The 14,946-nt window shown below is 64.0% G+C and overlaps 4 non-coding genes across 4 annotated transcripts; all 4 read left to right on the top strand.

Moving 5' to 3' along the window:
* Positions 1-2,525: 2,525 nt before the first annotated feature.
* Positions 2,526-2,644, top strand: LOC142866333 (5S ribosomal RNA). The gene has a single exon (XR_012916340.1). It is a non-coding gene; the product is annotated as a 5S ribosomal RNA (ribosomal RNA).
* A 3,542-nt stretch (positions 2,645-6,186) lies between these two features.
* Positions 6,187-6,305, top strand: LOC142866331 (5S ribosomal RNA). Its single transcript, XR_012916338.1, has one exon. It is a non-coding gene; the product is annotated as a 5S ribosomal RNA (ribosomal RNA).
* A 3,522-nt stretch (positions 6,306-9,827) lies between these two features.
* LOC142866330 (5S ribosomal RNA) lies at positions 9,828-9,946 on the top strand. The gene has a single exon (XR_012916337.1). It is a non-coding gene; the product is annotated as a 5S ribosomal RNA (ribosomal RNA).
* Positions 9,947-13,499: 3,553 nt separating this feature from the next.
* Positions 13,500-13,618, top strand: LOC142866329 (5S ribosomal RNA). The gene has a single exon (XR_012916336.1). It is a non-coding gene; the product is annotated as a 5S ribosomal RNA (ribosomal RNA).
* The last annotated feature ends 1,328 nt before the right edge of the window (positions 13,619-14,946 follow it).

Below are 14,946 nucleotides of genomic sequence, written 5' to 3'. Positions count from 1 at the left end.
GCACTGGTGGGTCGATGGGCACTCGGGTCGCTTCCAGGTCTTTGCGATTGTGACTTGTGCCCTGACTCTAACCCTAACCCTTACCCAGCCCCGTCTCCTCCTCGGCCCCTGCCTGAATGACTCCTTCCCGCCCGGCCTGTCACCTGTCACCGTCCTCTGCCCCTGCCTGACACGCTCCTCCCCGCCCGGGCCGTCACCGTCCTCGGCCCCTGCCTGACGGGGCTCCTCCGTCGCCTGGGCCTTCCAAGGGCTTGGTGTGGACGCTGGTTCCAGGACGCCCTCCCAGGAACCCGGTAGCAGGGCGGCCGCAGCGTCTCGCGCCACCCAACCGTCCGCCGGCCGGCGGCCGTCGCTAAGTGGCCTGCGGGGGACGTGCCCCCACTGTGGGGCGGGCGCCCAGCCTGGTGTCTTCTCTGAGGCCCCGTGGCTGCTTTTCCCCCCCCCCGCAAGGGGAGAGCCGCGGAGGTGGGGACCGCCTCCTCGTGGGGACGTACACCCAGCTCTCCACGTCGGATTCCGGGGCTCTCTGTCCTGCCAGAAGGCCCAGCTGGCCTGCGGGTCCTTAGAGTGGCAAAAACATCCGAAAACTGAGATTGAGGGTCCGGTGGTTGTCTGCACTTTTGTGCTGGGCACCCCAGGGAGGCCCGGGGGCTGGCTGGACAACGCGGTCTGCTGGGCGGGGGGGGGGTTTGGAGGAGCAACTGATGCCCTTTGCACTTTGGGTAGCAAGTGTCTGAGGTGTCTCTGAGCCCTGCGCCATGTCGGGGGTGGGGGTGGGAGGTCGGGGGGGGGGTGGAGGAGCAGGAGGAGGAGGAGGAGGAGGAGGTGGGAAGGGCCGTGGCCTGCAGTCGTGTTCCCGGGGTGGCTTCTTCCACAGGCTGCTTGGCCTGGGCTCCCTGCACCTGGGCCTTTGGAGGACTGGCCCTGTGCTTGCCAACGCTTCCCCTGCAGGGACCCAGAGCTGGGAGGTTGCATCTCTCAGCCCTGGGTCGGGCAGAGCCCCAGCGGGCCATGCCCACAACCTCTCTCAGCACGGGTCCCCCAGAAGGCTCCTTTGGGACCAGGATTCTCTTGCGGGTGACTCTTTAAGGTCTGGCCCCTGGATGGAGGGGCACCAGGAGTAGAGGAGCAGGAAGGGGAAGGGGGTGGCCGTGCGAGGGGACACTTTCAGGCCAAGTCCCAGCTTCAGCCTGATCCTCCTGGGAACCCCGGGGTGTACGTCACACCTCCTGGTTGTCCCGCTCTGAGACAAGGAGCCGGGCTTCGCATTCCCCCAGCAGCCAGTCGTGGGCTGAGGACACCTGGGGCGTTGGGAACTCCCTGGCTTCTCCTTGGCTTAACATCTGGAGCTGCTTGTGAATCGTGCCGCCACACACACCCGAGTGCAGGTGTCTTCTGCACAGACTGCGGGCCTCGCTCTTCTGAATGCCGCTAGCTCGCCACCCACCCACGGGTGAACCTGGTCAGGGTACTTTCTCTCGGGGGCAGACTCTGATCCTGGCGGGCTACCGGTGTCTCTGTTTGCTCGTTTCTTTCTTCCATTTCGGGAAAGGCTTCCTTACTGGGTGTGGAAATCTCCTATGCCTTTCCTCGCCTATTCTGTCAGCTTTAAAATTCTCTTTCAGTTGCCACCCTCACAGATGGATTAGGAAACTCTTTCCGGTGCACTCATTAGTGAAATGACCTCAATGAAGCTGGAATCCAATATCTAATCGCCGATTTTTAGCGAGTCCACACGCCAGGGTGGTCGGGGTCCAATGCAGCCCCGGCCAGGCCCAGGCCCCTTGGACTGGGCCACAGGAGGACACAGAGGAGGGTCCCGGCCCCCACGGTCGCGTTGCCGGCAGTTCTCCAAGGGCTTGGGCGTTTTCCAGAGGTAGGAGATGGAGGGGACTGATTTCTTCAGCGCCCCACTAACCACGCCACCCCACCCATGGGACACATCCCTAGAGAGAGAGAGAGACGCCCCATACACTCGCTCCCCTCCCCCATGCGCTGTGCCCCAGCCCGGGCCCGGGGGAATAGGCGGCAGCCCACCCACAGGGTGGGGGGCGCAGCTGAAAGGGGTTGTCGGGGAGGGCGGCCCCTGCCTGGGGTCAAAGGGCGGGCGACCCGCGCGTGCGCAATCGGCGGCGGCGGCGGCGGCGGCGGCGGCGGCGGCGGGGGCGGCCACGAGCTGGGGGTGGGCCAGGCGAGGAGAGGAAGGGGGCTGGAAGGTCTCCACCTTGGCGAGTCCAGCCGTGGAGGCGCATCTTGTGTGAGTGTGAGTGAGTGAGTGTGAGTGTGAGTGTGTGTGTGTGTGTGTGTATAGAGAGACAGCCCCCCACCCCGGCCCGCCGCTCCCTGCCCGCCCCGCCCCACCCCGCCTGTCACCCCCGTCCCTCGGAGCCCGCCGGACCCGGCCGGTGAACTCAACAGGCCCGCCCGGTGCGGGTCAGCGCCGGCGCGGGGCCTGGGGCGGGAGGAGGCGGCGGGGAAGCGCAGAGAGGCTCGGCTTCTTGAGCGGGGCAGGGGCGCCCTCCGCCGTCTAGGGCCACACCACCCTGAACGCGCCCGATCTCGTCTGGTCTCAGAAGCTAAGCAGGGTCGGGCCTGGTTAGTACTTGGATGGGAGACCGCCTGGGAATACCGGGTGCCGTAGGCTTCTTTTTTTTTTTTTTTTTTTTTTGTTTTGCCTCTTGTTCTGTCCCCTCTCTGGGAGCGAGGCGGCGGCCCGGGGCGGGGGTCACCCCCACCCTCAGCGCCCGCCGCGGTGCCTGGCGCCCCAGCCCGCACCGTGGGGCCTCCTCTTGTCCCAAGCCGCGACACCGCCGTCACGCGGCAGCATGCGTGGCTTCTGGACTGTCAGGTCTCAGACCAAAGGTCTGCTCTGTGGGAACCGACACGCTGGAGGAAACCTTGAGAGTCTGAGAGGGGAGGGAGTTCCAGAAGAAGGCCAGGATGTCATTTTGAGGGAGTATGTGACCAGAACTCGTCCCGTTGCTTTTGGGGTTCTATGGGCTACACGTAGGAATCTTTGGTGGTGGCACCTGATGTTGGGGGATCCGGAGTCACACCCAGACCTGCCCCACAGGCCTCCTTTTACTTTTCTCTTCGGATTCATTATGTTTAAAAAGTGTCTCTTATCTCTATGATTGCATTTTCTTTTCTCTCTCTTTTCAAGCAGATGATGGGAGTCCAAGTATTAAGGTGACATGTGTTGCCCGTGCCCCCCTCCCCCCTGTGTTCTTATTCATTAACCTCTGATGTTGTTCCAGCGTATTGTGGGGGTACCAATGTTAAGGTCGGGTACGTTGCCCTCTCCCAGCCTCCCCCCTCGGGTCAGAGCCTCAAGTGCGCCCATCCCCCAGTCGGTGCGCACCCACCCCATTCCTAATGGAGGTGTATGCCCATCCCCTCCCCCCACCCGCCCGACACCCACCCGATGAAGGTGATTCCTCTGTGTCCACTTGGGTGTCCGTCGGTTCGTACCCATTTGCTGGTGAGCGCGAGCACGTGGTGCTCGTGTGTCCATTCTTGGGCTACCTGGCTTACTGGAACGGGTTCCAGCTCTGGCCAGGAGAACCACGAGAGGTGCCCTCTCACCGCTGCTCCTCCTAGCTGAATAGCACTCCGTGGTGTCCACGCGCCACATTTCATTTACGCACTGGTGGGTCGATGGGCACTCGGGTCGCTTCCAGGTCTTTGCGATTGTGACTTGTGCCCTGACTCTAACCCTAACCCTTACCCAGCCCCGTCTCCTCCTCGGCCCCTGCCTGAATGACTCCTTCCCGCCCGGCCTGTCACCTGTCACCGTCCTCTGCCCCTGCCTGACACGCTCCTCCCCGCCCGGGCCGTCACCGTCCTCGGCCCCTGCCTGACGGGGCTCCTCCGTCGCCTGGGCCTTCCAAGGGCTTGGTGTGGACGCTGGTTCCAGGACGCCCTCCCAGGAACCCGGTAGCAGGGCGGCCGCAGCGTCTCGCGCCACCCAACCGTCCGCCGGCCGGCGGCCGTCGCTAAGTGGCCTGCGGGGGACGTGCCCCCACTGTGGGGCGGGCGCCCAGCCTGGTGTCTTCTCCGAGGCCCCGTGGCTGCTTTTCCCCCCCCCGCAAGGGGAGAGCCGCGGAGGTGGGGACCGCCTCCTCGTGGGGACGTACACCCAGCTCTCCACGTCGGATTCCGGGGCTCTCTGTCCTGCCAGAAGGCCCAGCTGGCCTGCGGGTCCTTAGAGTGGCAAAAACATCCGAAAACTGAGATTGAGGGTCCGGTGGTTGTCTGCACTTTTGTGCTGGGCACCCCAGGGAGGCCCGGGGGCTGGCTGGACAACGCGGTCTGCTGGGCGGGGGGGGGGGTTTGGAGGAGCAACTGATGCCCTTTGCACTTTGGGTAGCAAGTGTCTGAGGTGTCTCTGAGCCCTGCGCCATGTCGGGGGTGGGGGTGGGAGGTCGGGGGGGGGTGTGGAGGAGCAGGAGGAGGAGGAGGAGGTGGGAAGGGCCGTGGCCTGCAGTCGTGTTCCCGGGGTGGCTTCTTCCACAGGCTGCTTGGCCTGGGCTCCCTGCACCTGGGCCTTTGGAGGACTGGCCCTGTGCTTGCCAACGCTTCCCCTGCAGGGACCCAGAGCTGGGAGGTTGCATCTCTCAGCCCTGGGTCGGGCAGAGCCCCAGCGGGCCATGCCCACAACCTCTCTCAGCACGGGTCCCCCAGAAGGCTCCTTTGGGACCAGGATTCTCTTGCGGGTGACTCTTTAAGGTCTGGCCCCTGGATGGAGGGGCACCAGGAGTAGAGGAGCAGGAAGGGGAAGGGGGTGGCCGTGCGAGGGGACACTTTCAGGCCAAGTCCCAGCTTCAGCCTGATCCTCCTGGGAACCCCGGGGTGTACGTCACACCTCCTGGTTGTCCCGCTCTGAGACAAGGAGCCGGGCTTCGCATTCCCCCAGCAGCCAGTCGTGGGCTGAGGACACCTGGGGCGTTGGGAACTCCCTGGCTTCTCCTTGGCTTAACATCTGGAGCTGCTTGTGAATCGTGCCGCCACACACACCCGAGTGCAGGTGTCTTCTGCACAGACTGCGGGCCTCGCTCTTCTGAATGCCGCTAGCTCGCCACCCACCCACGGGTGAACCTGGTCAGGGTACTTTCTCTCGGGGGCAGACTCTGATCCTGGCGGGCTACCGGTGTCTCTGTTTGCTCGTTTCTTTCTTCCATTTCGGGAAAGGCTTCCTTACTGGGTGTGGAAATCTCCTATGCCTTTCCTCGCCTATTCTGTCAGCTTTAAAATTCTCTTTCAGTTGCCACCCTCACAGATGGATTAGGAAACTCTTTCCGGTGCACTCATTAGTGAAATGACCTCAATGAAGCTGGAATCCAATATCTAATCGCCGATTTTTAGCGAGTCCACACGCCAGGGTGGTCGGGGTCCAATGCAGCCCCGGCCAGGCCCAGGCCCCTTGGACTGGGCCACAGGAGGACACAGAGGAGGGTCCCGGCCCCCACGGTCGCGTTGCCGGCAGTTCTCCAAGGGCTTGGGCGTTTTCCAGAGGTAGGAGATGGAGGGGACTGATTTCTTCAGCGCCCCACTAACCACGCCACCCCACCCATGGGACACATCCCTAGAGAGACAGAGAGACGCCCCATACACTCGCTCCCCTCCCCCATGCGCTGTGCCCCAGCCCGGGCCCGGGGGAATAGGCGGCAGCCCACCCACAGGGTGGGGGGCGCAGCTGAAAGGGGTTGTCGGGGAGGGCGGCCCCTGCCTGGGGTCAAAGGGCGGGCGACCCGCGCGTGCGCAATCGGCGGCGGCGGCGGCGGCGGCGGCGGCGGCGGCGGCGGCGGCGGCGGCGGCGGCGGGGGCGGCCACGAGCTGGGGGTGGGCCAGGCGAGGAGAGGAAGGGGGCTGGAAGGTCTCCACCTTGGCGAGTCCAGCCGTGGAGGCGCATCTTGTGTGAGTGTGAGTGAGTGAGTGTGAGTGTGAGTGTGTGTGTGTGTGTGTGTGTATAGAGAGACAGCCCCCCACCCCGGCCCGCCGCTCCCTGCCCGCCCCGCCCCACCCCGCCTGTCACCCCCGTCCCTCGGAGCCCGCCGGACCCGGCCGGTGAACTCAACAGGCCCGCCCGGTGCGGGTCAGCGCCGGCGCGGGGCCTGGGGCGGGAGGAGGCGGCGGGGAAGCACAGAGAGGCTCGGCTTCTTGAGCGGGGCAGGGGCGCCCTCCGCCGTCTAGGGCCACACCACCCTGAACGCGCCCGATCTCGTCTGGTCTCAGAAGCTAAGCAGGGTCGGGCCTGGTTAGTACTTGGATGGGAGACCGCCTGGGAATACCGGGTGCCGTAGGCTTCTTTTTTTTTTTTTTTTTTTTTTTTGTTTTGCCTCTTGTTCTGTCCCCTCTCTGGGAGCGAGGCGGCGGCCCGGGGCGGGGGTCACCCCCACCCTCAGCGCCCGCCGCGGTGCCTGGCGCCCCAGCCCGCACCGTGGGGCCTCCTCTTGTCCCAAGCCGCGACACCGCCGTCACGCGGCAGCATGCGTGGCTTCTGGACTGTCAGGTCTCAGACCAAAGGTCTGCTCTGTGGGAACCGACACGCTGGAGGAAACCTTGAGAGTCTGAGAGGGGAGGGAGTTCCAGAAGAAGGCCAGGATGTCATTTTGAGGGAGTATGTGACCAGAACTCGTCCCGTTGCTTTTGGGGTTCTATGGGCTACACGTAGGAATCTTTGGTGGTGGCACCTGATGTTGGGGGATCCGGAGTCACACCCAGACCTGCCCCACAGGCCTCCTTTTACTTTTCTCTTCGGATTCATTATGTTTAAAAAGTGTCTCTTATCTCTATGATTGCATTTTCTTTTCTCTCTCTTTTCAAGCAGATGATGGGAGTCCAAGTATTAAGGTGACATGTGTTGCCCGTGCCCCCCTCCCCCCTGTGTTCTTATTCATTAACCTCTGATGTTGTTCCAGCGTATTGTGGGGGTACCAATGTTAAGGTCGGGTACGTTGCCCTCTCCCAGCCTCCCCCCTCGGGTCAGAGCCTCAAGTGCGCCCATCCCCCAGTCGGTGCGCACCCACCCCATTCCTAATGGAGGTGTATGCCCATCCCCTCCCCCCACCCGCCCGACACCCACCCGATGAAGGTGATTCCTCTGTGTCCACTTGGGTGTCCGTCGGTTCGTACCCATTTGCTGGTGAGCGCGAGCACGTGGTGCTCGTGTGTCCATTCTTGGGCTACCTGGCTTACTGGAACGGGTTCCAGCTCTGGCCAGGAGAACCACGAGAGGTGCCCTCTCACCGCTGCTCCTCCTAGCTGAATAGCACTCCGTGGTGTCCACGCGCCACATTTCATTTACGCACTGGTGGGTCGATGGGCACTCGGGTCGCTTCCAGGTCTTTGCGATTGTGACTTGTGCCCTGACTCTAACCCTAACCCTTACCCAGCCCCGTCTCCTCCTCGGCCCCTGCCTGAATGACTCCTTCCCGCCCGGCCTGTCACCTGTCACCGTCCTCTGCCCCTGCCTGACACGCTCCTCCCCGCCCGGGCCGTCACCGTCCTCGGCCCCTGCCTGACGGGGCTCCTCCGTCGCCTGGGCCTTCCAAGGGCTTGGTGTGGACGCTGGTTCCAGGACGCCCTCCCAGGAACCCGGTAGCAGGGCGGCCGCAGCGTCTCGCGCCACCCAACCGTCCGCCGGCCGGCGGCCGTCGCTAAGTGGCCTGCGGGGGACGTGCCCCCACTGTGGGGCGGGCGCCCAGCCTGGTGTCTTCTCCGAGGCCCCGTGGCTGCTTTCCCCCCCCCCGCAAGGGGAGAGCCGCGGAGGTGGGGACCGCCTCCTCGTGGGGACGTACACCCAGCTCTCCACGTCGGATTCCGGGGCTCTCTGTCCTGCCAGAAGGCCCAGCTGGCCTGCGGGTCCTTAGAGTGGCAAAAACATCCGAAAACTGAGATTGAGGGTCCGGTGGTTGTCTGCACTTTTGTGCTGGGCACCCCAGGGAGGCCCGGGTGCTGGCTGGACAACGCGGTCTGCTGGGCGGGGGGGGGGTTTGGAGGAGCAACTGATGCCCTTTGCACTTTGGGTAGCAAGTGTCTGAGGTGTCTCTGAGCCCTGCGCCATGTCGGGGGTGGGGGTGGGAGGTCGGGGGGGGGTGTGGAGGAGCAGGAGGAGGAGGAGGAGGTGGGAAGGGCCGTGGCCTGCAGTCGTGTTCCCGGGGTGGCTTCTTCCACAGGCTGCTTGGCCTGGGCTCCCTGCACCTGGGCCTTTGGAGGACTGGCCCTGTGCTTGCCAACGCTTCCCCTGCAGGGACCCAGAGCTGGGAGGTTGCATCTCTCAGCCCTGGGTCGGGCAGAGCCCCAGCGGGCCATGCCCACAACCTCTCTCAGCACGGGTCCCCCAGAAGGCTCCTTTGGGACCAGGATTCTCTTGCGGGTGACTCTTTAAGGTCTGGCCCCTGGATGGAGGGGCACCAGGAGTAGAGGAGCAGGAAGGGGAAGGGGGTGGCCGTGCGAGGGGACACTTTCAGGCCAAGTCCCAGCTTCAGCCTGATCCTCCTGGGAACCCCGGGGTGTACGTCACACCTCCTGGTTGTCCCGCTCTGAGACAAGGAGCCGGGCTTCGCATTCCCCCAGCAGCCAGTCGTGGGCTGAGGACACCTGGGGCGTTGGGAACTCCCTGGCTTCTCCTTGGCTTAACATCTGGAGCTGCTTGTGAATCGTGCCGCCACACACACCCGAGTGCAGGTGTCTTCTGCACAGACTGCGGGCCTCGCTCTTCTGAATGCCGCTAGCTCGCCACCCACCCACGGGTGAACCTGGTCAGGGTACTTTCTCTCGGGGGCAGACTCTGATCCTGGCGGGCTACCGGTGTCTCTGTTTGCTCGTTTCTTTCTTCCATTTCGGGAAAGGCTTCCTTACTGGGTGTGGAAATCTCCTATGCCTTTCCTCGCCTATTCTGTCAGCTTTAAAATTCTCTTTCAGTTGCCACCCTCACAGATGGATTAGGAAACTCTTTCCGGTGCACTCATTAGTGAAATGACCTCAATGAAGCTGGAATCCAATATCTAATCGCCGATTTTTAGCGAGTCCACACGCCAGGGTGGTCGGGGTCCAATGCAGCCCCGGCCAGGCCCAGGCCCCTTGGACTGGGCCACAGGAGGACACAGAGGAGGGTCCCGGCCCCCACGGTCGCGTTGCCGGCAGTTCTCCAAGGGCTTGGGCGTTTTCCAGAGGTAGGAGATGGAGGGGACTGATTTCTTCAGCGCCCCACTAACCACGCCACCCCACCCATGGGACACATCCCTAGAGAGACAGAGAGACGCCCCATACACTCGCTCCCCTCCCCCATGCGCTGTGCCCCAGCCCGGGCCCGGGGGAATAGGCGGCAGCCCACCCACAGGGTGGGGGGCGCAGCTGAAAGGGGTTGTCGGGGAGGGCGGCCCCTGCCTGGGGTCAAAGGGCGGGCGACCCGCCCGTGCGCAATCGGCGGCGGCGGCGGCGGCGGCGGCGGCGGCGGCGGGGGCGGCCACGAGCTGGGGGTGGGCCAGGCGAGGAGAGGAAGGGGGCTGGAAGGTCTCCACCTTGGCGAGTCCAGCCGTGGAGGCGCATCTTGTGTGAGTGTGAGTGAGTGAGTGTGAGTGTGAGTGTGTGTGTGTGTGTGTGTGTATAGAGAGACAGCCCCCCACCCCGGCCCGCCGCTCCCTGCCCGCCCCGCCCCACCCCGCCTGTCACCCCCGTCCCTCGGAGCCCGCCGGACCCGGCCGGTGAACTCAACAGGCCCGCCCGGTGCGGGTCAGCGCCGGCGCGGGGCCTGGGGCGGGAGGAGGCGGCGGGGAAGCGCAGAGAGGCTCGGCTTCTTGAGCGGGGCAGGGGCGCCCTCCGCCGTCTAGGGCCACACCACCCTGAACGCGCCCGATCTCGTCTGGTCTCAGAAGCTAAGCAGGGTCGGGCCTGGTTAGTACTTGGATGGGAGACCGCCTGGGAATACCGGGTGCCGTAGGCTTCTTTTTTTTTTTTTTTTTTTTTTTTGTTTTGCCTCTTGTTCTGTCCCCTCTCTGGGAGCGAGGCGGCGGCCCGGGGCGGGGGTCACCCCCACCCTCAGCGCCCGCCGCGGTGCCTGGCGCCCCAGCCCGCACCGTGGGGCCTCCTCTTGTCCCAAGCCGCGACACCGCCGTCACGCGGCAGCATGCGTGGCTTCTGGACTGTCAGGTCTCAGACCAAAGGTCTGCTCTGTGGGAACCGACACGCTGGAGGAAACCTTGAGAGTCTGAGAGGGGAGGGAGTTCCAGAAGAAGGCCAGGATGTCATTTTCAGGGAGTATGTGACCAGAACTCGTCCCGTTGCTTTTGGGGTTCTATGGGCTACACGTAGGAATCTTTGGTGGTGGCACCTGATGTTGGGGGATCCGGAGTCACACCCAGACCTGCCCCACAGGCCTCCTTTTACTTTTCTCTTCGGATTCATTATGTTTAAAAAGTGTCTCTTATCTCTATGATTGCATTTTCTTTTCTCTCTCTTTTCAAGCAGATGATGGGAGTCCAAGTATTAAGGTGACATGTGTTGCCCGTGCCCCCCTCCCCCCTGTGTTCTTATTCATTAACCTCTGATGTTGTTCCAGCGTATTGTGGGGGTACCAATGTTAAGGTCGGGTACGTTGCCCTCTCCCAGCCTCCCCCCTCGGGTCAGAGCCTCAAGTGCGCCCATCCCCCAGTCGGTGCGCACCCACCCCATTCCTAATGGAGGTGTATGCCCATCCCCTCCCCCCACCCGCCCGACACCCACCCGATGAAGGTGATTCCTCTGTGTCCACTTGGGTGTCCGTCGGTTCGTACCCATTTGCTGGTGAGCGCGAGCACGTGGTGCTCGTGTGTCCATTCTTGGGCTACCTGGCTTACTGGAACGGGTTCCAGCTCTGGCCAGGAGAACCACGAGAGGTGCCCTCTCACCGCTGCTCCTCCTAGCTGAATAGCACTCCGTGGTGTCCACGCGCCACATTTCATTTACGCACTGGTGGGTCGATGGGCACTCGGGTCGCTTCCAGGTCTTTGCGATTGTGACTTGTGCCCTGACTCTAACCCTAACCCTTACCCAGCCCCGTCTCCTCCTCGGCCCCTGCCTGAATGACTCCTTCCCGCCCGGCCTGTCACCTGTCACCGTCCTCTGCCCCTGCCTGACACGCTCCTCCCCGCCCGGGCCGTCACCGTCCTCGGCCCCTGCCTGACGGGGCTCCTCCGTCGCCTGGGCCTTCCAAGGGCTTGGTGTGGACGCTGGTTCCAGGACGCCCTCCCAGGAACCCGGTAGCAGGGCGGCCGCAGCGTCTCGCGCCACCCAACCGTCCGCCGGCCGGCGGCCGTCGCTAAGTGGCCTGCGGGGGACGTGCCCCCACTGTGGGGCGGGCGCCCAGCCTGGTGTCTTCTCTGAGGCCCCGTGGCTGCTTTTCCCCCCCCCCGCAAGGGGAGAGCCGCGGAGGTGGGGACCGCCTCCTCGTGGGGACGTACACCCAGCTCTCCACGTCGGATTCCGGGGCTCTCTGTCCTGCCAGAAGGCCCAGCTGGCCTGCGGGTCCTTAGAGTGGCAAAAACATCCGAAAACTGAGATTGAGGGTCCGGTGGTTGTCTGCACTTTTGTGCTGGGCACCCCAGGGAGGCCCGGGGGCTGGCTGGACAACGCGGTCTGCTGGGCGGGGGGGGGGTTTGGAGGAGCAACTGATGCCCTTTGCACTTTGGGTAGCAAGTGTCTGAGGTGTCTCTGAGCCCTGCGCCATGTCGGGGGTGGGGGTGGGAGGTCGGGGGGGGTGGAGGAGCAGGAGGAGGAGGAGGAGGAGGAGGTGGGAAGGGCCGTGGCCTGCAGTCGTGTTCCCGGGGTGGCTTCTTCCACAGGCTGCTTGGCCTGGGCTCCCTGCACCTGGGCCTTTGGAGGACTGGCCCTGTGCTTGCCAACGCTTCCCCTGCAGGGACCCAGAGCTGGGAGGTTGCATCTCTCAGCCCTGGGTCGGGCAGAGCCCCAGCGGGCCATGCCCACAACCTCTCTCAGCACGGGTCCCCCAGAAGGCTCCTTTGGGACCAGGATTCTCTTGCGGGTGACTCTTTAAGGTCTGGCCCCTGGATGGAGGGGCACCAGGAGTAGAGGAGCAGGAAGGGGAAGGGGGTGGCCGTGCGAGGGGACACTTTCAGGCCAAGTCCCAGCTTCAGCCTGATCCTCCTGGGAACCCCGGGGTGTACGTCACACCTCCTGGTTGTCCCGCTCTGAGACAAGGAGCCGGGCTTCGCATTCCCCCAGCAGCCAGTCGTGGGCTGAGGACACCTGGGGCGTTGGGAACTCCCTGGCTTCTCCTTGGCTTAACATCTGGAGCTGCTTGTGAATCGTGCCGCCACACACACCCGAGTGCAGGTGTCTTCTGCACAGACTGCGGGCCTCGCTCTTCTGAATGCCGCTAGCTCGCCACCCACCCACGGGTGAACCTGGTCAGGGTACTTTCTCTCGGGGGCAGACTCTGATCCTGGCGGGCTACCGGTGTCTCTGTTTGCTCGTTTCTTTCTTCCATTTCGGGAAAGGCTTCCTTACTGGGTGTGGAAATCTCCTATGCCTTTCCTCGCCTATTCTGTCAGCTTTAAAATTCTCTTTCAGTTGCCACCCTCACAGATGGATTAGGAAACTCTTTCCGGTGCACTCATTAGTGAAATGACCTCAATGAAGCTGGAATCCAATATCTAATCGCCGATTTTTAGCGAGTCCACACGCCAGGGTGGTCGGGGTCCAATGCAGCCCCGGCCAGGCCCAGGCCCCTTGGACTGGGCCACAGGAGGACACAGAGGAGGGTCCCGGCCCCCACGGTCGCGTTGCCGGCAGTTCTCCAAGGGCTTGGGCGTTTTCCAGAGGTAGGAGATGGAGGGGACTGATTTCTTCAGCGCCCCACTAACCACGCCACCCCACCCATGGGACACATCCCTAGAGAGAGAGAGAGACGCCCCATACACTCGCTCCCCTCCCCCATGCGCTGTGCCCCAGCCCGGGCCCGGGGGAATAGGCGGCAGCCCACCCACAGGGTGGGGGGCGCAGCTGAAAGGGGTTGTCGGGGAGGGCGGCCCCTGCCTGGGGTCAAAGGGCGGGCGACCCGCGCGTGCGCAATCGGCGGCGGCGGCGGCGGCGGCGGCGGCGGCGGCGGCGGCGGCGGCGGCGGCGGCGGCGGCGGGGGCGGCCACGAGCTGGGGGTGGGCCAGGCGAGGAGAGGAAGGGGGCTGGAAGGTCTCCACCTTGGCGAGTCCAGCCGTGGAGGCGCATCTTGTGTGAGTGTGAGTGAGTGAGTGTGAGTGTGAGTGTGTGTGTGTGTGTGTGTGTATAGAGAGACAGCCCCCCACCCCGGCCCGCCGCTCCCTGCCCGCCCCGCCCCACCCCGCCTGTCACCCCCGTCCCTCGGAGCCCGCCGGACCCGGCCGGTGAACTCAACAGGCCCGCCCGGTGCGGGTCAGCGCCGGCGCGGGGCCTGGGGCGGGAGGAGGCGGCGGGGAAGCGCAGAGAGGCTCGGCTTCTTGAGCGGGGCAGGGGCGCCCTCCGCCGTCTAGGGCCACACCACCCTGAACGCGCCCGATCTCGTCTGGTCTCAGAAGCTAAGCAGGGTCGGGCCTGGTTAGTACTTGGATGGGAGACCGCCTGGGAATACCGGGTGCCGTAGGCTTCTTTTTTTTTTTTTTTTTTTTTTTTTGTTTTGCCTCTTGTTCTGTCCCCTCTCTGGGAGCGAGGCGGCGGCCCGGGGCGGGGGTCACCCCCACCCTCAGCGCCCGCCGCGGTGCCTGGCGCCCCAGCCCGCACCGTGGGGCCTCCTCTTGTCCCAAGCCGCGACACCGCCGTCACGCGGCAGCATGCGTGGCTTCTGGACTGTCAGGTCTCAGACCAAAGGTCTGCTCTGTGGGAACCGACACGCTGGAGGAAACCTTGAGAGTCTGAGAGGGGAGGGAGTTCCAGAAGAAGGCCAGGATGTCATTTTGAGGGAGTATGTGACCAGAACTCGTCCCGTTGCTTTTGGGGTTCTATGGGCTACACGTAGGAATCTTTGGTGGTGGCACCTGATGTTGGGGGATCCGGAGTCACACCCAGACCTGCCCCACAGGCCTCCTTTTACTTTTCTCTTCGGATTCATTATGTTTAAAAAGTGTCTCTTATCTCTATGATTGCATTTTCTTTTCTCTCTCTTTTCAAGCAGATGATGGGAGTCCAAGTATTAAGGTGACATGTGTTGCCCGTGCCCCCCTCCCCCCTGTGTTCTTATTCATTAACCTCTGATGTTGTTCCAGCGTATTGTGGGGGTACCAATGTTAAGGTCGGGTACGTTGCCCTCTCCCAGCCTCCCCCCTCGGGTCAGAGCCTCAAGTGCGCCCATCCCCCAGTCGGTGCGCACCCACCCCATTCCTAATGGAGGTGTATGCCCATCCCCTCCCCCCACCCGCCCGACACCCACCCGATGAAGGTGATTCCTCTGTGTCCACTTGGGTGTCCGTCGGTTCGTACCCATTTGCTGGTGAGCGCGAGCACGTGGTGCTCGTGTGTCCATTCTTGGGCTACCTGGCTTACTGGAACGGGTTCCAGCTCTGGCCAGGAGAACCACGAGAGGTGCCCTCTCACCGCTGCTCCTCCTAGCTGAATAGCACTCCGTGGTGTCCACGCGCCACATTTCATTTACGCACTGGTGGGTCGATGGGCACTCGGGTCGCTTCCAGGTCTTTGCGATTGTGACTTGTGCCCTGACTCTAACCCTAACCCTTACCCAGCCCCGTCTCCTCCTCGGCCCCTGCCTGAATGACTCCTTCCCGCCCGGCCTGTCACCTGTCACCGTCCTCTGCCCCTGCCTGACACGCTCCTCCCCGCCCGGGCCGTCACCGTCCTCGGCCCCTGCCTGACGGGGCTCCTCCGTCGCCTGGGCCTTCCAAGGGCTTGGTGTGGACGCTGGTTCCAGGACGCCCTCCCAGGAACCCGGTAGCAGGGCGGCCGCAGCGTCTCGCGCCACCC

This window comes from Microcebus murinus, unplaced genomic scaffold, assembly GCF_040939455.1.
Source record: "Microcebus murinus isolate Inina unplaced genomic scaffold, M.murinus_Inina_mat1.0 scaf002_hap2_Mmur4.0, whole genome shotgun sequence".
Classification (NCBI taxonomy): domain Eukaryota; kingdom Metazoa; phylum Chordata; class Mammalia; order Primates; family Cheirogaleidae; genus Microcebus; species Microcebus murinus.
This window is presented reverse-complemented; position numbering and strand designations above follow the sequence as displayed.